Here is a 26,369-nt window from a genome sequence, read left to right on the forward strand (position 1 = left end):
ACTGAATTCCAGTTGAGCTATTTCAAATCCTAAAAGAGGATGTTGTGAAAGTGCTGCACTCAACATGCCAGCAAATTTGGAAAACGCAGCAGTGGCCACAGAACTAGAAAATGTCACTTTCCCAAAGAAAGGCAATGACAAGGAATGCTCAAACTACTGCACAATTGCACTCATCTCACATACGAGTAAAGTAACAGTCAAAATTCTACAAGCCAGGCTTCAACAGTACATGAACCGTGAACTTCCAGATGTTCAAGCTGGATTTAGAAAAGGCAGAGGAACCAGAGATCAAATTGCCAACATCTGATTGGGTCATCAAAAAAGCAAGAGAGTTCCAAAAAAACATACATTTTTGCTTAATGGACTATGCCAAAGCCTTTGACTGTGTGGATCACAGCAAACTGTGGAAAGTTTTTAAACAGATGGGAATACCAGACCACCTGACCTGCCTCTTGAGAAAGCTGTATGTAGGTCAGGAAGCAACAGTTAGAAGTGGACATGGAACAACAAACTGGTTCAAAATAGGGAAAGGAGTACACCAAGGCTATATATTTTCACCTTGCTTATTGAAATTATATGCAGAGTGCATAATGAGAAATGCTAGACTGGATGAAGAACAAGCAGGAATCAAGATTGGTGGTAGAAATATCAATAACCTCAGATATGCAGATGACACCACCCTTATGGCAGAAAGCAAAGAATAACTAAAGAGCATCTTGATGAAAGTGAAAGAGGAGAGTGAAAAGTGAAAGAGGAAAGTTGGCTTAAAGCTCAACATTCAGAAAACTAAGATCATGGCACCAGGTCCCATCACTTCATGGCAAATACACGGGGAAACAGTGGAAACAGTGGCTGACTTTACTTTTCTGGGCTCAAAAATCACTGCAGATGGTGACTGCAGCTATGAAATTAAAAGATGTTTGCTCCTTGAAAGAAGAGTTATGACCAACCTAGACAGCATATTAAAAGGCAGAGACATTACTTTGCCAACCAATGTCTGTCTAGTCAAAGCTATGGTTTTTCCAGTAGTCATGTATGGATGTGAGAGTTGGAGTATAAAGAAAGCTGAGCACCAAAGAATTGATGCTTTTAAAACTGTGGTGTTAGAGAAGACTCTTGAGAGTACCTTGGACTGCAAGGAGATCCAACCAATCCATCCTAAAAGAAATCAGTCCTGAATGTTCGTTGGAAGGACTGATGTTGAAGCTGAAACCCCAATACTTTGACCACCTGATGTGAACAACTTACTCACTGGAAAAGTCCCTGATGCTGGGAAAGATTGAAGGCATGAGGAGAAGGGGCGACAGAGGATGAGATGGTTGGATGCCATCACCAACACAATGGACATGAGTTTGAGTAAACTCTGGGAGTTGGTGATGACAGGGTGGCCTAGTGTTCCGCAAACCATGGGGTTGGAAAGAGTTGGACAAGACTGAGCAACTGAACTGAACTGAAACTTCCATGAAGTAAAAGTGATATTTCAACAATATGCAGGTAATAGTTAATGTTTATCCATGTAGTTTTTAATTTTTTAAAATGTTTTCATATATACTTTGTAGATCTATTCCTATATACTTTAAAATATTCATTCACAAATCATATTTTACTACATTTTCTAAGGACTTGCCACTGTGCATACAATTGTCACTTTTTATATATGTTGATTTCAGCAATATTTCTAATCACTTCTAGTACTTATCATATACCCTTTGGATTATAGGGTCAGTATTCAAAAATTAATGGAAGCTCTTGAAAATGCATACATCACTGATAATCCTAAGTAAGTGATTTTAAGAGAATGCTATCAACAATTTTATGCCAACAAAAATAAATGTTTTTATAAACTAGACAAATTCCAAGAAGGACACACTATGAATACCGAGTCAAGAAGCAACAGCAAATAAAAAAAATGTACAAAAAGCAAGCACTGTGTAATGGATTAATAATTTTAAAACTTCCAGCAAGGAAAAGCCAAGTCTTCACTGGCTTTTCTACCAGTTACTTAAGTAATTCTACCAAACACTTTAAAAAATTAATACCAACACTTCATAAGCTGCTATAAAAACAGAAGAGGAGCAGTTTTTAGTTTATTCCGAGGTCCACAATACCCTGATACCAAAAGCCTATCAAGGCATCACAGGAAAACTACATACATACCAGTACATACATACTAGTACATCTTTCAACAAGATGCAAAAGCACTCAAAACACTTTAATGCCATATCCACTATAATCAAGTTGGGTCCATACTATAAATACAAGATTATCTTAACATTCTATGATCAATAAATGTAATACCTCCAATAGAATAAAGGACAAAACCACATCATCATCTCAAATGCAGAAAAACATTTGACAAAACTAATACAGTTTCATGATCAGAACATCAGCCAAATAAGAAAAGATGTATCTTCCTCAAACTCATAAACGAGATCTATTCAAGACTCACAGGTAAGAGTGTTTCATGGTAAAAGACAACGCACACCCAAACAACAGAATACTATTCGTCACTGAAAAGAAATGACCTATTACACCATGAAAAGGCATGGAGGAAAATTGAATGCAACTTACTAACTGAAAGAAGCTAATCTAAAAAGACTAAAAACTACTTCCAATTACATGACATTTTAGAAAAGGTGAAACTATGCAGACACTGCATATTCTAGACAAACCTAGACAGTGTATATAAAAGCAAAGACATTACTTTGGTGGCAAAGGTCCATCGAGCCAAAGCTATTTTCTTTCTATTAGCCGGTATGGCTGAGAGAGTTGGACCGTAAAGAAGGCTGAGTGCCAAAGAACTGATGCCTTTGAACTGTGGTGCTGGAGAAGGCTCTTGAGAGTCTCTTGGACAGAAAGAAGATCAAACCAGCCAATCCTAAAGGAAATCAACCCTGAATATTCATTGAAGGACTGATGCTGAAGCTACAATGCTTGCACCACCTGATGCAAAGAGCCAAATCATTGGAAAAGACCCTGATGCTGGGACAGATTGAAGGCAGGAGGAGACGGGGACAAGGGAAGAGATGGTTGAATGGCATCACTAACTCAATGGACATGAGTTCAAGCAAACTCCAGGATACATTGGAGAACAGGGAAGCCTGGCATGTTGCATTCTATGGGGTTGCAAAGAGTAGGACATGACTGCTACTGAACAACAAATGGAAACACTAATAAGATGTGGGTTGTGGACCCAGGGAGGGATGAATAGGGAGAGCAAAGAGGATCTTAAGATGGTGAAATACATGTTACCATAATGATACACCCTGTTATACATTTGTCCAAACCCGCAGAATGTACAACAGTAAACTGGAATGTCACCTATGATTTTGATATTTACTATACCTAAACATACTTTCTTCAGTTATGACAAACATGGCATTCTGGTTGGGGATATTAATAATGGGAAAGACTGCTTGTGTGAGGCATGTGGTATATAGAAAATCTATCTTCTCAATTTGCTGTAAAGTTTAAACTGCTCTAAAAAGTTGTTCTGATTTTTTTTTAAAGTTTATATCTATCAAAATGTTCACATAATCCTTCTAGTTCCTGTCAATGTGGTGAAATACACTGATTTTTTAAAATATTAAGCTATCCTTGCATACTTGAAAAAATACCTACTTTTGGCTGGTGCACTGGGATGACCCTGGGGGATGGGATTGGGACGGAGGTGGGAGGGGGGCTCTGGATGGGGAACACAGCTGCGAATGTGGCTGATTCATGTCAATGTTCGGCAAAAACCACTACAATATTGTAAAGTAATTAGCCTCCAATTAAAATAAATTAATTAATTTTTTAAAAAGTTATATTCCCTCTTCAAAATTTCATACATATTAATTTTATCAGTTAGCCAAAATACCTAGAAACCTTAGTCTAATCTATTCACACCACACTTGAATTCCACATGGGTTCCTTCCAAAATAATAGCACTTCCAAAATTGCACTTAGGACACAGAACCCCAGAGTTATTGGTTAGTTTGCAAATGTGTAATGAATATAATGATCAAGTGTAACCATAATGCTCTTCATCAAATGAATATGGGAAAACCCCAAATCAGCTCATGGGCCATTTTCTTAGCTCTGTGAGGTTAAATACATCACAGATTTGCATCCCTTTAGAGATATATGTGTCTGTATGACTTGGTGATTATGTGTCATTGTGATCCTGTGATGAGTAACTTAATACTCTTGCTACAGAACTAATGGGATAGTAAAGGTTAATGCCTATTTATGCCCACACTAAATGTGAAAGAAAAATAATTATAATAATTATATAGATATGTAATGCCAAATGTGTGTTGATTTTAGCATTCCTTCCAGGTAAATATTTTCCCACCCATTTGCGAATGAGGAAATTGAAATTCAGACTTTAATTTATCCCTGCTAAATTGTTACTATTATTGCTCCCATTCAACCTTTTAAATGAAAAATATTATATATTAAGATTTTAAAATTATATTCTAGTTAAAACTATCTGGGAAAGAAAATACATATCTAATAATTTATAAGTCATGAAGCAAGATATCATATGGAAATCTCAAAACTGTTTCTAAAATATTTGCACCAACTTATTAATTCTTACAAAAATTATGCTTTGGACCAACACATTATCATTTAATATTTGCTAATATTTGCTTAATATTTAAGATTAATCTAATACTATTTTATTTAATAACTGAAACTATACATATTTTAAATGAGCTTTGACAAATTTTATAAATCTGCATTTCAAGTAATGACAAATTAATTTCAGAATATGTATAGCTTTAAATAACTTGCTTTAGTATCTACTGAACAAATATATTTATACAACATATTCCTAAAATATCTGGTGAAAGACTTGACCCTAGAAAACACATTATGCCACAAATTATGTTTCCAGATTCACTATGTGTGTCTAATTATTTTCAGGATTGGAATTTAAATGAAAATAATTTGCAGGTGCTATGTCATATTATTCACCTTCTCAGTGAGTTTTAGTTTTGCAGGAAAAAAAGGGTGAAATCTAGTGCTAATTTAGTCAGTTCCTGGAATTGTTTCATGGTTCAATATGACAAAGATTTCCATATTTAAGCAAACATTATATCATATTTATTTTAAGTTTTATAAAACAAGAAACATTTCTGACCCAGATTTTATGGAGCACAGATGGATAAGGAGATGTAAATACATAGATAGCTGGCAAACAGATGGCTTTCACTTTTCTATTTAAATGCTGTCCCTGGTTGAATGTGGCCTCCACTGATATTTTTCCATGTATTTTGACATTTGTTGTCTTTAATAAAATGTGATAGAAATTAACAGAAAAGGTGGGAAAAGTATGTATGTTTAAACTAGGTAGTGGTAGTGAAAGTCATTTAGTCACATCGAACTCTTTGCGACCCCATGGACTGTAGCCAGCCAGGCTCCTCTGTCCATGGGATTTTCCAGGCAAGAATACTGGAGTGGACTGCCACGCCCTCCTCCAGGGGATCTTCCTGACCCAGGGATCAAACCCGGGTCTCCTGCATTGCCGGCAGATTCCTTACCATCTGAGCCACCAAGGAAGCCCAAACTAGGTACAATTTCTCCTTATTTGGGGAATATTAATGCATCACAACGAATAAAATACAATTTTATAATTATGCCCACATACTGCTTTTTTTCATATCATTACTCTTTTCCAAAGCAAACTTGGATCTTTAAGCACTTAAAGCATTTTCCTATAATTAATAAGTGAATGGACTAGGTTATCCGTTTCAATTTCAAATCAGATGTGTATACATTATTCACTGCTTAGACTTTATGAAAGCAGACATTCTTGCAGTTAGTATTTATAAAATTAAGATGCTAAAGTATCAAATGTACATTTTTAAATACTCCAAACCATGAAATAGTAGTTTAAATGGTTATTTCAGCATCAAGAAAGAGATAAAATTTTACAAAAATGTTTATTAACCTTTAAATACAATGTTACATGAGTTATACTCATAAGCTAGTTTCCTTAGGATCTTTATTTTTAAATTTCACTTAGTTTATTAAGAGTGGCCATGTCACCACATCTGCAATGACTGTTTTCTTTGCATATTTGAATTTTATGAAATCTCTCAGGCCTCTTGCCAGAATCTGATCCTCGCTGTAACTCACATTTCATCCTGTTATGCCTCTAGTTTTCATTCTATCCTCAAATGCTCATGCACACTCTTATGCTTTTTAAATACTGCTCCCAATTTTTCACATATATGAATATTATCTGTCCTATAAATTCAAGGACATAAGTTTCATCCTTATATCTGATATATATGTTACACATTGAAATAAACATGATTCAATTGAATATGGTTTTATTTAAGAGTGTTTATATCTGAAGAATTGATGCTTTCAAACTGTGGTGCTACAGAAGACTCTTGAGAGTCCCTTGGACAGCAAGCAGTTCAAACCAGTCCAGTCTTAAAGGAAATCAACCCTGAATACTCATTGGAAGGACTAATGCTGAATCTGAAGCTCCAATACTTTGGTCACCTGATGCAAACAACTGACTCATTGGAAAATACCCTGATTGAAGGCAGAAGACAGAGGATGAGATGTTTGGATGGCATCACTGATTCAATGAACATGAACTTGGGCAAACCCTAGGAGATGATAAGGGGCACGGAAGCCTGACACCCTGCAATCTATGGGGTTGCTAAGAGTGCGACATGCTTTGGAGGCTGAAGAGCAACAACATCCAGAGTAGATGTAATTATTACGCGTGTGTGTATGCATGTGTTCATTCATGCCTGACTATTTGCAACCCCAGGACTGTAGCCCACCAGGCTCCTCTGTCCGTGGAATTCTTCAAGCAAGAGTACTGGAGTGGGTTGCCATTTCCTCCTCCAGGGATCTTCCCAACCCAGGATTCGAACATGCGTCTATTTGTGTCTTCTGCATTGGCAGGTGGATTCTTTTTTTTTTTTTTAGTTGGAGGCTAAACAGAAAAAGAGACACAGAAATACAGGGCAGGTGGATTCTTTACCACAGTGCCACCTGGGAAACCACAGTAAATAATTTTGGTTCAAATTTACTGTATCAATACTTAAAATATGTCCATTTTATCATATGTACCACTCACTCACCAGAGAATAGTGATCTAGAATAGAGTCTAACATGAAAATTCTAAAATGACAAAATACACCATCTGAAATTATGCACTTTCATTGAGATTAATAACACATCAGAAATGCAAAAGACAGGATCACTTAACTGGAAAGAAAGTCATTAGAAAATATCTGAACTTAAGCACCACGAAACTATAAAACAGAGACTGAGAAAAAATTAGAACCACATGGGACACAATGAAGACATCTATCTTGCATGTAAATAGAGGCCCCACTGGAACGGAAAAAGAACTGACATATGAGGAGATAATGGACAAAACATTTCTGAAACTGATAGAAGAAACAAACCCCCAAATTCAAAGATCTGCAAGCATTCCAGGAGAACACGGAAAAAAAAAAAATCACACTGTTGAAAACGAAAGACAAGAGATGAGCTCAAAGCAAATCCAAGAAAATATGTACTAGATTCCAAGGAACAACAGTTAAACTGAGATCTGAGTTGTGAGAGTTAGGTTGGATCCAGAAAATAATGCAAAGGCACCCTGTTTCCAAAACACACTCTTAGACTCCAGACATGAATCATGGTGACTTTCAGACTGATATCTAGGAAGATGAAAAAGGGAACAATATGGAAAAGATTTTCAATGTATAGTAGACAGGATTTGATGGATTACATATTCATATTAGAGGAAAAGCAAATATTTAAATAAAATTATATACACAGTTCAGGTTTTTCCTTCATTGTTTTTTTAATCAAGTTGCTGACTCCAATTATAAATATGGGTAAGCCTGGGGTAGTCTGTGTGGGAGGGAGAAATGGTCAGCTATATTTACTTACATTGAGTTGAGAGGCATGTTAGACATCTAAGTAAAGAGATATACATTCTTTGAGGAGCTAGGAAAATTTGTGAGAGGGTTATATTTAAATATGGTAGTCAGGGTGACTTCGCTGAAATGATGTTTTGGTCGACTCAACACTTTACTCCTCTGTAATAGAATCATACATTCATACTTGTTCCTTTCAATGCTGAATTGCCTTCCGGGGTGGAGAGAGTACATTTTCCTGTCATCTTGCTGTAGGCACTGTCATGCAATTTGCTTTGCTTACTATATCATGCAGTTACATGTAATCCCACTGAGATACAACTGTGGTTACACGGTCTAGTTTGTCTTGGTATCTGCGATGAGAAGAACATGCCTCAGGTAGCTTCCGGTGTCATGTCATAACAGACAGAAGCGGAATGGACCTGACTTGAAGCCTGGATTTAGCTTAACTCAATGTCATCAATATCACCCAGATTCTCCACTCTCGGATCACAAACTCATAAAGCAAGTGTCTGCTTTACAAATCAGAGGAGCTTAAGTTCATTTTAGCTCACCTACAATATTCTGTTAGGTTCAGAAGTATAACATACGATTCAATATCTTTATTAAAAAAAAAAAAAAAGATTAACAGAGATATTGGTACTAGAACCGTGGTGTGGGCTGTTCTATCATGAAACATGTGCCACTGGTTGTGGGAAAGTGCACTGTGAAGTGATAAGAAGATATAAGATAGCAACATAGTGTGGTGAAACTTTTGTGTAATTCTCGCCTGTGGTAGCCTAGCAGTGATGACACTTGTGGCTCAGGTCTGCTTGGCAGCTGTACCTAACAAAGGTAACAAAAAAAGAAATGGACTCAGAAGAATCGACTGGTACTTCAAGAAAATTTAACTGAATAGGAAGACCCTAGAAATTCTAGGATTTTGATTTAGAAAATGAATTAACCCTCAAGAGAAACAGTGTACATTCATTAAATCATAAACTCAGGGAGAAGAGACAGTTCAGATGTCTACCTTTACACCACAGTCTGAAGACAGAAATCACATTAAGGTCATTGACATTAAGACTGAGAGATACCCTTTCAACTGGACCTAATGGGTCCAAGAAGAAGACAATATGAAGCCTTTTATACCATCAAATGTTTCCTTAAATCTAGACAGAATAACAAATTGTGGACATAACTTTTGGCACATAAGATGAATCAGAATAAAATAAATAGGATATCTCAAAGCTTTTATTAAGTTATATTGGCCAGAGCATTATCATCCTGAATTAAAAGACATTGAGACTACTCAAGGTATTAAAAAATTTCTACTACTCCCTGTGAAGTAATTAGCCTCCAACTAATAAAAAAAAATAAAAAAAGAAAAAAAAAAGAAAAAAAAAATTTCTACTACTCTCTTCAGAAGTGGCCAAGGAGGATGATGGAAGAGCAAAGGGCACCCGAAAGATACAGAAAGTCCCAAATAAATTAACAGACTGGAGACATGCATTCATGGAACAAAATGCAGATTTAATAAAGGATGGAGAGATGGTAAATAATCTGCCTGCAATGCAAGAGACTAAGATTTGATTCCTGGGTTGGGAAGTTACCCTGGAGAAGAGAATGGCCACCCACTCCAGTATTTTTGCCTGGAGAATTGCATGGACAGAAAAGCCTGGCAGGCTATAGTCCATGTGATCACAAAGAGTCAGACACAACTAAGTGATTAACACTTCCACTATTTCAGAGGGATCTCAAAGACTCTGGGCCCAGTGTAAGAGAACATCATAAAACTGGCCCACTGATTTCCAAATTACTATGAACTACTGATGCTGAAGTTGAAACTCTAATACTTTGGCCACCTGACCTGATGCGAAGAGCTGACTCGTTAGAAAAGACCCTGGATGCTGGGAAAGATTGAAGGTGGGAGGAGAAAAGAATGACAGAGGATGAGATAGTTGGATGGCATCACCGACTCAATGGACATGAGTTTGAGTAAACTGTGGGAGTTGGTGATGGACAGGGGAACCTGGCATGCTGCAGTCCATCGGGTCGCAACGAGTCGGACACAACTGAGCAACTGAACTAAACTGAATTACTGTGAACTAGAGTGACTTCTGGATGCCAGCCCTTCTTCGCATTACCGGATGGAAGTATTCCTGCAGTTATCCTGCCTCTATTTTGGATTTAGGGAGAGAACAAAGAACTAGTGTTTGATTTCCTATGTTTCTTGCTCAAGAGGATTGATTCACTTCTGGACTTGGGAAAGATCACTGAAAAGTTCAAAAAGATACTGAAATGGATTATAATGCAACAAAAATACAGCCATTTTAAACCACATTAGAGCAATGGAACCGTGTCATGAAAATACCCTGAGAACAAATTTCCAGGCATAAGATGTATCAAGTACCCAGGCCCTGACCTAAGTGTTAGAATCAAAACCAAATGGAGGGACTTCCCTGGTGGTCCAGTGGTCAAGACTCCTTGCCGACAATGCAAGGGGCAGATTTGATCCATGGCCAGGGAACTAGATCCCATATGCTACAACTAAGACCTGGAATGGTAAAAAAAATAAATAAATAAAATAAAATGGAGACAAGCTTTGAAAACTCCCTGAGCACACAAGACCAGTTTTGTCACACACATATACACACCTTACCTTAGTTTATTTTGCAAAGCTAACTTAACCTGAGTCATTTCTTGTTACACCTCTGGAAATCATCAGCAAAACAAACTGTTCCCTAAAGCTGATATGAAGTAACTGCTGACCAATTTAAAAAGATGCTAATATTAGAACCAATCACTGAAAACTAAGCAGTCACTGCTTTCTCTTTTACAAGCTGCTTGATAAAAATATGCCCTTGAGACTCATCTTGTGTTTGGGTTTGAATGCTCACAATATTCTGTCTTCCTGGTGTGTGCACAACAAATTTTTATTAATTATTACTTCAGTGATCCACTGGCTTTCAATCTATTACATGAGTTTTTGACAAAAGCAAGAAGAACACAGAACTCAATGTGGCTAGATCCAATTAGTCAAGAAAGAAGAAAAGTTACAGAAAGGGATGAAGACAGGGAAGAAATGGACCATGAGTAAATAATACAGATTTGCTAGAATTTCAGATTTCACCTAAAGAGGAAAGGAGAACATTTAAGGGTTTTGGATATTAATAACAGGATGTGACTTATCAATTAAGATTCACTTCCACTTTGCTATGGAGTGCTGGAGGGGTCAAGTGCAGAATCAAGGTGTTCTGCAGCAATCCAGGCAAGGGATGAAGGTGGTAATGAATCAGGGTCTTAGTGCTGGTCTGATGAGAAGTGTTTAGATTTGGGGTTTATTTTGAAGGTTAAGTTTTCATGATTTGTTGGTCTGTTGATTTATTTGGAATATTAGAATCATCAAGAACAGCAGCGAGTTTCTGGACTAAAGCGTGAGGTTGACAATAACGAACGTAAAGATGATTGACTGCAGGAGGAGTTTTACTTTGTATGTATGTGTGCATGTGTGTGAAAGGTGAAAAAGTGAAGGTGTTAGTCACTCAGTCTTGTCTGACTCTTTGCGACACTATAGACTGTAGCCTGTCAGGCTCCTCTGTCCATGGAATTCTCCAGACAAGAATATTGCAGTGGGTTGCCATTCCCTTCTCCCGGGGATCTTTCTAGCCCAGGGGTTGAACTTAGGTCTCCTGCATTGCAGGTAGATTCTTTACTGTCTGATTCACCAGAGGAGCCATGTGTATATATGTACATATTTATTTTTGTGGGACAGAATGGTTTCAGAAATTTGCTTTTGTGCATAGCCAGTTTGAGTTGCTGGTTAAATATCCATGCAAGATATTAAGGGGACTATTTTGCCTAATAGTTTGGAGTCCATGGGAGATATCTAGATGTAAATATAAGTTTCAGAGTTATTTATCTTTGGTGCCATTTGAAACCATAAGATAGCATATGATTATCAATAAATAAAGCTGAAAGACTGAACCCTGGGGCATTCCAAGGCAAAATAAGATATGAAGTGCCAACTAATTTCAAATGGAGCATAGTCATCGAGGACCAAAATAAAGACATTAAGGTGTCATAGACACTAACTGAAGAGAATGTTGTAAAGGGAAAATGGTAATCAACCAGATCAAATGCTTTTGTACACCAAGTAAGAATAGGGATAAGAAACTCACCACTGGATTTAATTACATGGATGTCATTTTCCAGTGACTTCCCACACTGATAATGTTGGCAAACCCCAGTTTCAGTAGGGTGGTAAGGGAAGAAAACATGATTGAGTGATGGTTTGGTCAAAGGATTAAAAGTGGCAAGGGAATTGAAGGCATAACAAGGAATATAATTATAGTTACTTGCCATGAAATTTAATCTACCTAAGAAATAAAGATAAGGTGCCTGGGACAGATAAATACTGATATGATCACAGGAATTTAGATTTTGTTAAAGTTGTGAATTTCTGTAAATGTAAGATAATGATATTACTAAGCTTAGGAAGTGGTAACCCAAGAGGAGAAGAGTTAAGGAGATATGACTACTAAAAACAATGTCATATCCTGGAGGGGTTCAAGTATTACATCAAAACTAAAGAAAAATGACAGAACTGAGACAGAACCATGTTTAAGCATCTCCTGTGGAGGTACAGGTCAGCAGTGGACTGCCACAGGGGCGGGGGCTCCGGGTGCAGCAGACCTGGGTATGGCATAAGCCCTCTTGGAGGAGGTCGCCGTTTACCCCAACTTAGAGCTGCCAGAACTTACCCAGGACTGGGGAATAGACTCTTGGAGGCACAAATGGAACATTCTGTGCACCAGGACCCAGGAGAAAGGAGCAGTGACGCCTCAAGAGACTGACCCAGACTTGCCTGGGAGTGTCCAGGAGGCTCCATGGGAGGCGTGGGTCGGTGGTGGCCTGGTGCAGGGTTGGGGCACGGAGTGTAGCAGTGCCTACATGGGACCGTCTGAAGGAGGTCACCATCATCTTCATTACCTCCACCATAGTTCGCCCCAGGTAAACAGCAGGGAGGGATCACAGCGCCACACATCAACAGAAAACTGGATTAAAGATTTACTGAGCATGGTTCTGCCCATCAGAACAAGACCCAGTTTCCCCCTCAGTCAGTCTCTCCCATCAGGAAGCTTTCATAAGCCTCTTATCCTTCTCCATCAGAGGGCAGCCAGACTGAAAACCACAATCACAGAAAACTAACCAATCTGATCCCTCTAGTCAAGGTATGGTTTTTCCAGTAGTCGTGTATGGATGTGAGAGCTGGACTATAAAGAAAGCTGAGCACTGAAGAATTGATGCTTTTGAACTGTGGTGTTGGAGGACTCTTGAGAGCCCCTTGGACTGCAAGGAGATCCAACCAGTCCATCCTGAAGGAATATTCATTGGAAGGACCGATGCTGAAGCTGAAACTCCATTACTTTGGCCACCTGATGCAGAGAACTGACTCATTGGAAAAGACCCTGATGCTGGGAAAGATTGAAGGCAGGAGGAGAAGGGGACAACAGAGGATGAGATGTCTGGATGGCATCACCGACTCAATGGACATGAGTTTGAGTAAACTCTGGATGTTGCTGATGGACAGGGAGGCCTGGCATGCTGCAGTCCATGGGGTCACAAAGAGTGACTGAGTGACTGAAATGAACTTAACTGGAACAAAAATGAGTAATATAGAAACTATATTTAATAAGGATTTATCTATACTTATAAGTTCCCTGGTGGCTCAGACTATAAAGTGTTTACCTACAGTCTGGGAGATCCAGGTTCAATCCCTGGGTTGGGAAGATCCCCTGGAGAAGGAAATGGCAACCCACTCCAGTGCTCTTGCCTGGAAAATCCCATAGACGGAGGAGCCTGATGGGCTACAGACCATGGGTTCTCAAGGAGTCGGGCATGACTGAGCATCTTCACTTAAGCTAGTATAGATAATCCATAATAATAAAGATACAATGCAAATAAGAGATATTAATTAAACTGGAACAGTTTAGAATAACAGCTCTATACTGTACTTTAATTTCTTTAGAAACCTCAAACCATTATAAACTCTAACAAGTAATTATAAGTGAATACTTGAAGCTAGGTATTGATTTTTAAGTTATTAATAATAGTGATATGGTGATAAGACCATATTTGGAATAGCTGAAACTGAATGGAGAACTTCAGAGTTCAGATTGTTAAGGAGCTGGGAGGTCACTGACTTAAAGGTCAAAGAAATAACCAAAATGAAAAGTGAGAGGTGATTAAGTGCTGGGGAAAGTTCTGGAAAGAGCAGTGTAGTTTAGGAGAAACTTACCCCATCTCCCAGCCCAATTGATGAGGGCTGAGGAAGAGAAAAGCTCACCATTTGACAGGTTGAAAGGTCAACTATGTAGTCAGCAAAGAGCCAAGCTGTAGAACAAATGGTGAAAAGGGCTTGAGGTTATAGAGATTTTTCAAAACACTAAGGTAAAAAGGCAGAGAGAAATATAGGAGGAGTTTGGACAAATGGCAGGAATGGTTAGCAAAGTGTTTAGAGCTAGTTAATTCCTGAGACTGAATGATTAGGAAGATGCCTGGACTTCTTGTCATGACTGGAATAAACTGGGAAAAACAGGATAATAAGGCGAGTCTTGATCTTCTTAGAGCAAAAACATGTAGTAGGGATGTAAGCATCCACAGAAAGGGTATTTGGGGAACTTTCCAGAGGCACTGAAGTGTTAGGACTCACTCTACACGGCTGATGGTGCTTTTCACGGAGGTGATGAAGGGCTGTTTTACTAACATATAAGGTTTTCCCTCGCTCTCTGTGACTGGTAGGGCCAGATATATAAATATGGAGCTAAGAGAGACCTAAGGACTCAGAATAAACACCTGAAGGCATCAATTATGGTTTTAAAATGTGCAACTGAATGAGGTGTGTCTTGTTAGAGTTAAAATAGAAGACGATCCAGGACCAAATCTCAGACTAAACCAATTATTAGAGGTGAAGAGATAAGTACAAAAACTGACCCAAGATAAACATTAAGACACAACAGTATAAGTATTAAAGAAGTCTGTCTGGTGGTTAGGAAGATTTACATTAATAATATGCTGCATACAAAAGTCAAATTGATAAGAAATCTTGAAATAATCTGAAAGTATTAGGATTCTTAACAGAAAACCAAACACTGCCAAATTGTTTGTGACTGAGTTTTATAAATCAGTGCAACATTTTACCTTTCTGCAGCACTAATTTTATCATGAGTTGATTAGTATATTTTACACACTTACCATTATAATTGAGGGCTCTATGCTACAAGAGTCAATTTTTAATTGTCTGTTTGAAATTATTATATCATTTACAAATCTAACAACGTATTAAGTACACCAGGTATTTAATTATTTTAGTTCAAGTATTTAAGGGATTTCCACATTTGATTTTCATCAGAGCATTTAAACCAGAAAATGTCCCTGAAATACTTATGTTTTATGTCAAATGGATATTTTCCAAGAGTACTCTAATTATTCTGAAGAATACCACATTGCTCTTTTAGAAATATGAGCAGAATTCAGACATCAAGATGAAATAGTATAGTTGTTTTGCCATAAAATATGAAGATAAGTTTGCACAAAAGTTCTACTAAATTAAAGGTGATTCAGAGAGACAAATATACTCTGGGAAATACACTTCTGAAAAGATATTAGGAAAAAATGCACTTTCACAGAAACTCTTTAAAAGTCATCACTCTGGAAAAAAAAATTCACTTGATATATTTTGAGTGAGACACAGTGAACAGGGAGACGTCTAACCTGAAAGTGATATTCCTCTGAGCCATGCCATTACAGGATGGCATAGAAAGTGAAAATTAGGAAGCTGTTTAAACTTTATGATGGTTGGTTATTACAGTGGGCTTTCCAGTCAATTTTAACCAAAACTCTGCTATCGTGGACCATTGTAGGCAGATGACAAGTTTTATTTATGATTATCAGAGGCATTTACAAAAAATAACCAACATTAATTCTGGCTTATGTTTATGAAATGAGTTTGATTAAATTATGCTTGTCTTAGCCATTTTGTCTGCTTGAGGTATCCTCAAGCCTGGTCTCCATTTTAACAACAGAGAACTACAATAAATATGAAAATATTAAAAGGGATTTTCTTCTCTTGTTATTCTAATCCAGTGGTTCCAGGCTGGAGGTGATCTTGCCCTAAGGGACACTTGGCAAAAACTGGAGACACTTCTGCCGTTACAACTAGGGGAGCTACTGGTATCGATGGGTAGAGGCCAGGGCTGCTGCTGAACATCCTAGAGTTCACACGATGGCACATGATAAGAAGATACTGTCCTACCCAAAATGTCAGTAGGACCTTTTTTGAGCAATTTTCCTCTCACATCTCTTGTAATTCGATCTTATTCACATCTATACTTTGCATTCCCACATCTACACAGAGGACTAAGCAATTTACTTATCTACATTACATTTCGTCTCTCAGATCCGGACCTCTGATTTCAGTTTCTACTTGATATTTGCTTTTGATGGTTTCACAGAGGCATCTGAACTCAACATCATCTTATCTAAATTCCTGTTCATATTTCCGCTCAATAAACAGGGCTAATCACCATTCAATTTGAACATTCAAAAAACATGGAAATGTCTTTATTCTATTCCCCAGCTGCCATTTGTGGTAAGAAGGTGAACAAAAGGTACAAACTTCCAGTTATATAATAAATATTAGGGATGTAATGTACAATCTGATGACTATGGCTAACACTACAGCTCTATGACACGTAGCAGTTGTTTTGAGTAAATTGTAAGAGTTCTCATCACAAAATTTTTTCCTCTGTTCTTTCTTCCTGTTCTATTTATCTGTGTGAGAAGATGGATGACTAATAGGTTCAACCATATATATTTCACAATATGTATGTAATCATATATATTAAATCATAAATCAAACCATCATGCTACATTCTTTAAACTTAATACAGTGATGTATGTCAACTATTTCTCAGTAAAACTGGAAGAAAATAAAGTTTATTTTAATCATGAACAATCTAAGCAAAAACCAAGATAATGTAATGAAATTACATATGGGACCCAAAGTGCTGCTGGATCTAATAGTTCTCCTTCGCCACTAAATTCGACCTATTTATCGTTAACTGCTCCAGGAATAATCATTCCTCCCAGGACTTTTTTGTCCTCGTCCAAACTCATTCTCTCTCCTGACACTGTGGCTGGTGCTGACATTAGAACTCCTAAATCTTGCCACTACGGCAAAAAGTAATGAAGGATGAAGTATGTGGGCTGGGGGAAGAGTGTGGGGTGCCATGAGAAGCACAGGTACGATTTTAAAACTCAGACCAGAGCTACAGTGATGCATTGGTCATCAGATGCTGTGGAACAAGTCACCTGAACTTAGAGGCTACAGACAATTATTAACGGTTTCTGCTGGTCATTAATTTGGAGGACACACGGAGATGGTTTCAGTTCCTACTCCACAGTGTCTGGAACAAAGCTGGAAGACTCAAAATCCAGGCCTGGAAATATCTGGGAGCTCTTTTGCTCACGTTTGATCATAGATGCGGATGTCCCGCTGGGGGACTCGCTGGGACTATCAGTCAGAATAACCCACAAAGGGTCCTTCAATTCCAGGGGCCAGAGTTCCAAGAAAAGGAGAATCAGGAGAAGTCGCGTTGCCACTTCTGGTCCGGCCTCAGGAGTCATGCAGCATCACTGCTGCATTATATTGGCCAAATTAGCCACAGAAGCCCACCCAGGTTTGAGGGGAGGGAACACACATCACACCTCTCAGTGGAGACATGTCAACATTACACTGTAAGCAGAGTATACAGATGGTATGCATTATACACGTGTCTGTACTTTCCAAAGTACACACACACACCCTCTTCCACAAGAAGTACTAGAAGAAATGAAATATTGTGCAGATGGAATTCTGAACTTGAAAACTTTTCCTAATAATTGAGGAATTAGTAGTAACATTAACTTCAACACCATTATCCTCTTATCCAGTATGTTGTCTAAAATGCATAAATACTAATATACATAAGTACGAGTGCTTACAACCTTTTCTGAGATTGCCTGGGACAACCTGCCATTTTTAAGACTGTTTTTAATCAGAAACTCTCCAGTTTTCATGTCTCACTCTCAGATCAGGAGCACTCCTAAATTTCTAGTTACACACAGTGCAATCCCAGGTGAGCACTGCTTATCTGCTCTTCTTCCTCAAGTGCCCCTCCCCTCCTTCCCCCCAGCAGACTCACATTCAATTGTGGATAAAGGCTTCATAGGATATGAAATTGTGACACACACCAGGAACTCTGCTATTTCCAGAGAATGCATTCCAGCCCTAGTATCTTCTTTTTCAGCATCTTATCACTTAAAAAAATAAAGAAAAGCTGCTGTTATATAGAAGTGCAGAGTTCCAGGACTAATTATTGGAATAGGATGTGGTCACCATGGGCTCTATAAACTTGCCTTAGCTCAGTCATTCTCTAGTGAAAATTGAATATGAAATGCTATCTGGAGTCATGTTTATAATGACTGTTCTCAGACCGTCACTAGGGCATCACAAGCAAATAAGGGCTTGCATATTCCTAGCTACATACTCCATAGTCCTGTCTGCTGACCGAATTATGAGAAAGGTATATATTTTTGTCAGAAACATAACTATATGACTCAGTAACAAGGATTTTACAGACTGCATCATAGTTTTCCTGAAAATGTTCTATGATCTAATTTTGTTAATGATTTAATAGGTCTCTAGATATAACCAAGTTACCCAATATTTTGGAGAAAGAAATGGAAACCCACTCCAGTATTCTTGCCTGGGAACACCCATGGACAGAGGAGGCTGGTGAACTACTGTTCATGGGGTGGCAAGGGTGGGACAAGACTTGGTGACTAAATAACAACCCAATATTTTGTTTTTAAAAATCAATCATTAATTATGGATGTATATATAACTGGTCAAAAATTATTAAAACTATGAGTTGAGCCAAAAGATATCTTGTCAGGAGCTTATCTTCATAACACAGACAACTATTAAATAATCTGACTTTTAAGCTGAGTTGTAAAAGGCATACCCTCCAGTTAGTAACTGAGTGAAATATATTAAAACCACAGCTGTTAAATTTAATATTGTATGTGTATTGGTAACTCTGTAAATAGTTTTTTTTTAAGATACCATATGATACAATGAGATACCATAAGATACAATATGTATTCATCACTTAGTTGTAAAATAATATCAAGGAGAACAGAAAGGTAAAATATTGAATTTTTCTCACTGGTTTCATAAATTACTTTTAGATTTTTATCACAATTTAACCTCCATCTTTATCAAATCTGTTACTTGGTTTTAACAGATGTGTAAAAACATCCCTTATGTATGGGGTCAGTGGCATAGAGTGAGAAAATCATATTCCTTTAATTCCAGAGTTCAGGCCATATTATAAGGCCTGTGGGATTGGACAGCACTGAGAATATAACCAATGGGACCAAACTTTCCCTGCATCTACAGGTGACTTATCTGACCACTTCTATTTCACTGTCGGCCTCAAACTGTAGCACATACAGGAAGCCTCAATGTAATTTTAGGAATCTAGAAAAACAGTATTAGGGTGTGGGCCAAGGAGTATTGGACTAGTTATCCAACAATATACAAGCAGTGAAATTCAATATTTACTAGACTAGCTTTGTGTTAGTCGCTTAGTTGTGTCCTACTCTCTATAACCTCATGGGCTATAGCCCATCAGGCTCCTCTCTCCATGGAATTCTCCAGGCAACAATACTGGAATGGGTTGACACTTTCTTCTCCAGGGGATCTTCCCAACCCAGGGATCAAACCCATGTTTCCTGATTGGCAGATTCTTTACCATTGAGTCACCTGGGAAGCCTGAAACTAGCTTTAAGCACTGCATATAGAACTGCCTATTGTGGCTCAGATGGTAAAGAATCTGCCTGCAATGCAGGAGACATGGTTTCAACCCCTGGGTCAGGAAGATCCTGGGAGAAGGAAATGGAAACCCACTCCAGTATTCTTGCCTGGGAAATCCCACGGCTAGAAGAGCCTGGCAGGTCACAGAGTTGGACAACTGAGCGACTGACACTTTCACTTTCAGCTTTATGCACAGTATGTACAACTGCCTGTTATACTTAGTTGAAAAAATTTCAAGACATTATAGTATTTCTTGCTTAAAATAGGCCCCATCCCTGCAGCAGAACACGGAATGTATAGTATCTTTTGTTAAATATTACCATTATTTAAAGGTTAGCATTTTAGAAAGGCAAATATAAAAGGGTAGGTAGATGTTTATTTTTATGCCTAGTTTTGTGACAGACTGTCAAATTCTCATTTTCATTTTTTAACAAAATTTGGGGACATAAATATGCCTCCACCCATGCTGAGGTTGAAGATGGCCAGTTAAATTCCTCTGTTAACTTCAAGATTGACTTAATCCAAACCATAACAATCACATTAAATGTAAGTGGCAATACCACAGTTAAAAGGCAGAGATTGTCAGCTTAGATAAAAATCAAGTTCCAATTTTATGCTTCTTAAAAGAAATGCACTTTGAATATTAATACCTAAGTAGGTAAAAAGGATCAAAGTGATAGCCCATTCTAAACTAATCAAAATAAATCTATCACTATAGTAATAAGTAAAGTGAATTAGAGATGAATATAATCAAGAATTAAGGTCTTTTCATAAAGAAATTCATAAAGACAACTCTTCAACTTTATGTACATAACATTTTCAAAATACAGAGGAAAATCTGGTAGAACTGCAAGAAGAAACAGATACTTCCAAGGCCATATTTGATGATAAAATGCTACTTTCTCAACAGTCCATAGGCAGAAAACACATAAGTGTATGGAAGACTTCAACAATGCTATCAACTAAATCAGCTCAATTGTCAATTTTAAATAATCTTCTCAGCATCAGAGCATACAGTCCTCTCAAGTATACATAGAAGTCTTATTGTGATAGAACCATACCCAAGACCATATAACAGAAGTCTAAAATTTAAGAGAATTTATACAAAGAATGTTCTGACCACAACATGATAACAGATCATTAACAAAGATTTTCTGAGAAATCTTTAAGTAGCTGAAAATTAAATAACACTTCTAAAAAACTTGTGTCAATGCAAAAAAATCAAAAAGGAATTTAGAAATATTCTGACCTCAATGTAAATGGAAGCACAACATGTAAGTGTCTGGCTAGTATATATACTTTAACATACAACTGACCAAATTTCAGGCAGAAATTTAGACCATAGAATTGTATTAGAAGAAAACAAAACAAATTCATGACTTCGTGTTCTATTTTAAGCAACTAGAAAAAGAGCAAATTAAACCCAATGGAGGGTTTAATTAAACCCAGTGGAGGAAATGAACTGATAATCTGAACAGATATAAGAAGAAAAATATTGGGAAAAAACCAATGTACCCCAAAACTAACTCAAATAACTTAACCTGATAAAAGTCTAGTCAGTTTAGCCAGGAAAAAGAGAAGGATAAAACTCAATTTAACTGTGTGAGATTTAAAAGAATGTAACTACAAATATGTCATAGTCTATAAAAATTAACAGAAATTCAAAGGAGTATCATGAATGATTTTGTGCCAGTATGTTCAATCAGTTCAGTTCAGTCGCTCAGTCATGTCCGACTCTTTGTGACCCCATGAATCGCAGCACGCCAGGCCTCCCTGTCCATCACCAACTCCTGGAGTTTACTCAAACTCATGTCCATCGAGTCGGTGATGCCATCCAGCCTTCTCATCCTCTGTTGTCCCCTTCTCCTCCTGCCCCCAATCCCTCCCAGCATCAGGGTCTTTTCCAATGAGTCAACTCTTTTGCATCAGATGGCCAAAGTATTGGAGTTTCAGCCTCAGTCCTTCCAATGAACACCCAGGACTGATCTCCTTGCAGTTCAAGGGACTCTCAAGAGTATTCTCCAACACCACAGTTCAAAAGCATCAATTTTTCGGTGCTCAGCTTTCTTCACAGTCCAACTCTCACATCCATACATGACCACTGGAAAAACCATAGCCTTGACTAGATGGACATTTGTTGGCAATGTAATGTCTCTGCTTTTTAATATGCTATCTAGGTTGGTCATAACTCTCCTTCCAAGGAGTAAGCGTCTTTTAATTTCATGGCTGCAGTCACCATCTGCAGTGATTTTGGAGCCCAGAAAAATAAAGTCTGACACTATTTCCCCATCTATTTGTCATGAAGTGATGGGACCAGATGCCATGATCTTAGTTTTCTGAATGCTGAGCTTTAAACCAACTTTTTCACTCTCCTCTTCCACTTTCATCAAGAGGCTTTTTAGTTCCTCTTCACTTTCTGCCATAAATAACTCCAATTAAATTCTATGATTCATATGAAAATTCCAAGTAATTAAAACAGGCAAAACAACTCTGAAAGAACAAATACTGGAGAGCATTATCTGAATATAAGAACTAAAAAATCACAGTAAAAGTTTATTACTTGCCTCAGTATAAACAAGGAGATCAATGAAACAGAATAGGAAATCTAGAAGTGGGTTCACACACATGAATAACCGATTTTTCATGAAAATCCAGAGGCAATTCAGTGATGAAAGAATAATGTTTCCACAAATATTGTTATAAAAGTTGTATGTCCTGGTGCAGAAAATGTGATTTTGTTCCCTACCTTGTACAATACATAGAAATTAAATCAAAATGGATGATATACTTAAAGGTAAAATTAGAACTATAAAAACTTTCAAAGTTAAATGAAGACCTTTGAAATTGGACTGGCAAAGACTTTTAAAGTATGATAGTTAAAATATAATCCAAGAAACAAATTGGTAGCATGAACTTTATCAAAATTTCCAATATTTTAATTTTCACAATATACAGCTAAATAAAATGTAATGGCAAACCACAGTCTGAGAAAATTTTTCCAAGGTATTTATCTGATAAAAAAAATTATTCCAGAAAAAAAAGAATGCTCAAAACTCAGCAATAAAAAACCTAATATTAAGGTAGATAAATATGTGAAAGACATTTCACCAAAAAAAATGGATGGCAAAAAGACACAGGAAAAGATGCTCAACATGATTAGTGATTAGGCAAATTAAATCCGAATTATAAACCACAACATGGATTCTGGATTTCCTAAGATTTTTCTTAAATTGAAATAGCTGATTTACAATGTTGTTAGTCTGAGATGTACAGAAGGTGATTCAGTTATACATACGTAAATACATATGCATTTTTTTTTTACATTCTCTTCCATTATAAGTTACTAAAAGTATCAGGTACAGTTCCCTGTGCTATACATTAGGTCCTTGTTGGTTATGTATTTGAAATATAATAGTATGCATACTTTAGTCCCCAAGTCTTAATTTATCTCTCCTTTCCCATCTATTGATAGTAAAATATAAGTTTATTTTCTGTAAGTCTATTTCTGTGTTATAAAAAGTTCCTTTGTATCATTTTGGTAGAGTCCACATATAAGTGATATCATATGATATTTGTTTTTCTGCCTAGCTTACTTCACTTACTATGATGATCCCTATGTCCATCCACGTTGCATTATTTCAGATGGCATTAATTCATTTTTATGGCCGAGTAATATTCCATTGTGTGTGTATCCATGTGTGCACACCCCCCCCCCCACTGTTGCTTCCATGTCTTGGCTATTGTAAATAAGTGTTACTATGAACACCGAGGTGCAAATATTCTTTTGAATTATGGTTTTCTCTGGTCATATGCTCAGGAGTGTAATTATAGGATCATATGGTAGTTCTACTTTTAGTTTAAGGAATCTCCATATGTTCTCTATATTAGCTGCACCAATTTACATTCCCACCAACAGTATAAGGGGGCTCCTTTTGCGCCACACCCTCTCCAGCATTTATTATTTGTAGATCTTTTTATGATGGCCATCCTGAATGATGTGAGGTGATATTTCATTTTGGTTTTGGTTTGCATTTCTCCAACTGTGATGTTGAGAATCTTTTCACATGCCTATTGACCATCTATAAGTCTTCAGAGAAATGTCTACTTATAATTTTTGCCCATTTTGTGATTTGGTTGACTTTTTTATATCGAGCTGTATGAGTTGTTTGTATATTTGAAGATTAAACCCTTCTCACATCATTTGCAAATAATTTTTCCCATTCTGTAGCTTTATTATTGTTTTGTTTATGGTTTCCTTTGCTGTGCAAGAGTTTTTAAGTTTAATCATTTTGAGTTAATAGTTTTACTTGGTACAGAATTCTAGACTGGCATTTTTTCAGTAAATTAATGTGTAATTACATTTTCCTTTTCCCTAGTTTGTGATAAGTAGTCTGCTGTCATTAATTTTTGCTTCTCTGTATATAATGTTTATGTTTCTACTTGTTTTGAATAAGGTATATTTAATGATCTCTCTGCCTTGGAGAGGTTCTCTTTTATTATTTGGCATTGATTCAATTTTATAAATAACCCTTACATTTGGCAGATTTTAGTTATTTATAATTGTACTATTTTCTGTTCCCTTCTCTGCTCTGAGAAAGTTCACACATTTTAGAAAATGGTTGCAACTACCAAGTAAGAGATTATAGTACCTTATAATATGGTAGAAGCACACGTGATGAAAAGTGATTTAACATAAAGAGAATGGATTTCAGGACAAGAGTTTATCCTGGAGTTAAATATGTAGAGTCATTGGTTTATTTGGTATGTAATATAGAAAATGAGAATGTTAAGATCACCAAAAAGAAAGTCTAGATAAGGGTCAAGACAACTATCAGGAAAGTCTTTCGAGTAAGATGAAATTGAGCTCAAGAAGAGATAAAACTGTACTCAGCCTTATCAATTATTAGAGAAATGCAAATCAAAACTAAAATGAGGTATCACCTTACATCATTCAGAAAGGCCATCATTTAAAAATCTACAATCAATCAATGCTGGAGAGGGTGTAAAGAACAAGGATCCCTCATGCACTGTTGGTGAAACCACTGTGGAAAAGAGTACAGAGGTTCCTTATAATCCTAAAGACAGAACTACCACATGATCCTGTAATTCCACTCCTGAGCATATGCCCAGAAAAAGAAATGTAATTCAAAAAGATACATGCACTGCAGTGTTCAAAGCAGCACCATCTACAACAGCCAGGACATGGAAACGACCTTACCGTCCATACGTCCATCAGCAGAGAAATAAAGACACAGTAATATATGCAATGGACTATTACTCAGCCATAGAAAGGAATGAAGTTGGGTCACTAGTAGAGATGTGGATAGACTTAGAAAATATCATACAGAGTGAAGTAAGTCAGAAAGAGAAAAATAAATATTGTGCCTTAATGCATGTATGTGGAATCTAGAAAAGTGGTATAGATGACCATTCTTGCAAAGCAAAACTAGAGACACAGATGTAGAGAGCAAACATATGGATACCAAGGGGGAAGAGCAGATGGGAGGAACTGGGAGGATGGGATCGACAACATACACCCTGATATCATGTGTAAAACATAACTGATGAGAAACTACTGTTAGCACAGAGAGCTCTATCTACTGCACTGAGGAGGCCTGGATGGGAAAGAAGTCCAAAAGGGAGGCAGTGTGTGTTTATGAACGGCTGATTCATTTTGCTGTATACAGAAACTAACACAACATAGAAAAGCAACTATACTCCAATAAAAACTTAAAAATATTAAAAAAAATAATAACGATAAAATTGGAAGGAAATTGAGGTTTCTAGAAAAAAAAGTAGTATCTTGGAAAGTAAGTAATACAAATTTCCAAAAGGAGGCAGCAGGCACTTGTGTTAAATAGTGTGGAATAAAAAAATCAGAAAAATCATGGACTATGACAAAATCAATGTATTCAATAAGATGAAGGTCACAGTCATTGGCAGAGTGATTTAAACAGAGGTGGAAATAAGTCCTTAAAGGTTAAGAAAATAAGAAAATAAACATAGTTAAGTACAGACTAACTCATTCCACAAGTTACTAATAGAAATAAAGTTTAACCATATTTAAGGGGAATGTAGGCAACTATAGTCCTTAATGTAACTACATTGCTTAGTATGTTTAAGCAAATATATAACTTTGTCATAGCTTATGCTGCTTTATTTACATAACTATAATGCCATATTCAACTGCATTTTGCTTTTATTCAGTTCTTTATATTTTATTCTATTTTGATAAAAGTAGATATAATGAATCCTTTTAATGAATAGTATTTTATGACAGTATGGCACACCTATTGTATTTTTCATGGTCACTTAACATTTTTTTCATTTATTCATTAGACACTTGCAATGAACATTTTTGTATCATTTTGAGAAGTTACAAGTTTTATGTACAGAAATGAAGTAGCTGAATACACGTGTCAAACGTTTAACCTTACTCCTGCTGCCGCTGCTGCTAAGTCACTTCAGTCGTGTCGGATTCTGCGACCCATAGACAGCAGCCCACCAGGCTCCTCTGTCCCTGGGATTCTCCAGGCAAGAACACTGGAGTGGGTTGCCATTTCCTT

The sequence above is a fragment of the Cervus canadensis genome, chromosome 31 (genome assembly GCF_019320065.1).
Source record: "Cervus canadensis isolate Bull #8, Minnesota chromosome 31, ASM1932006v1, whole genome shotgun sequence".
Classification (NCBI taxonomy): domain Eukaryota; kingdom Metazoa; phylum Chordata; class Mammalia; order Artiodactyla; family Cervidae; genus Cervus; species Cervus canadensis.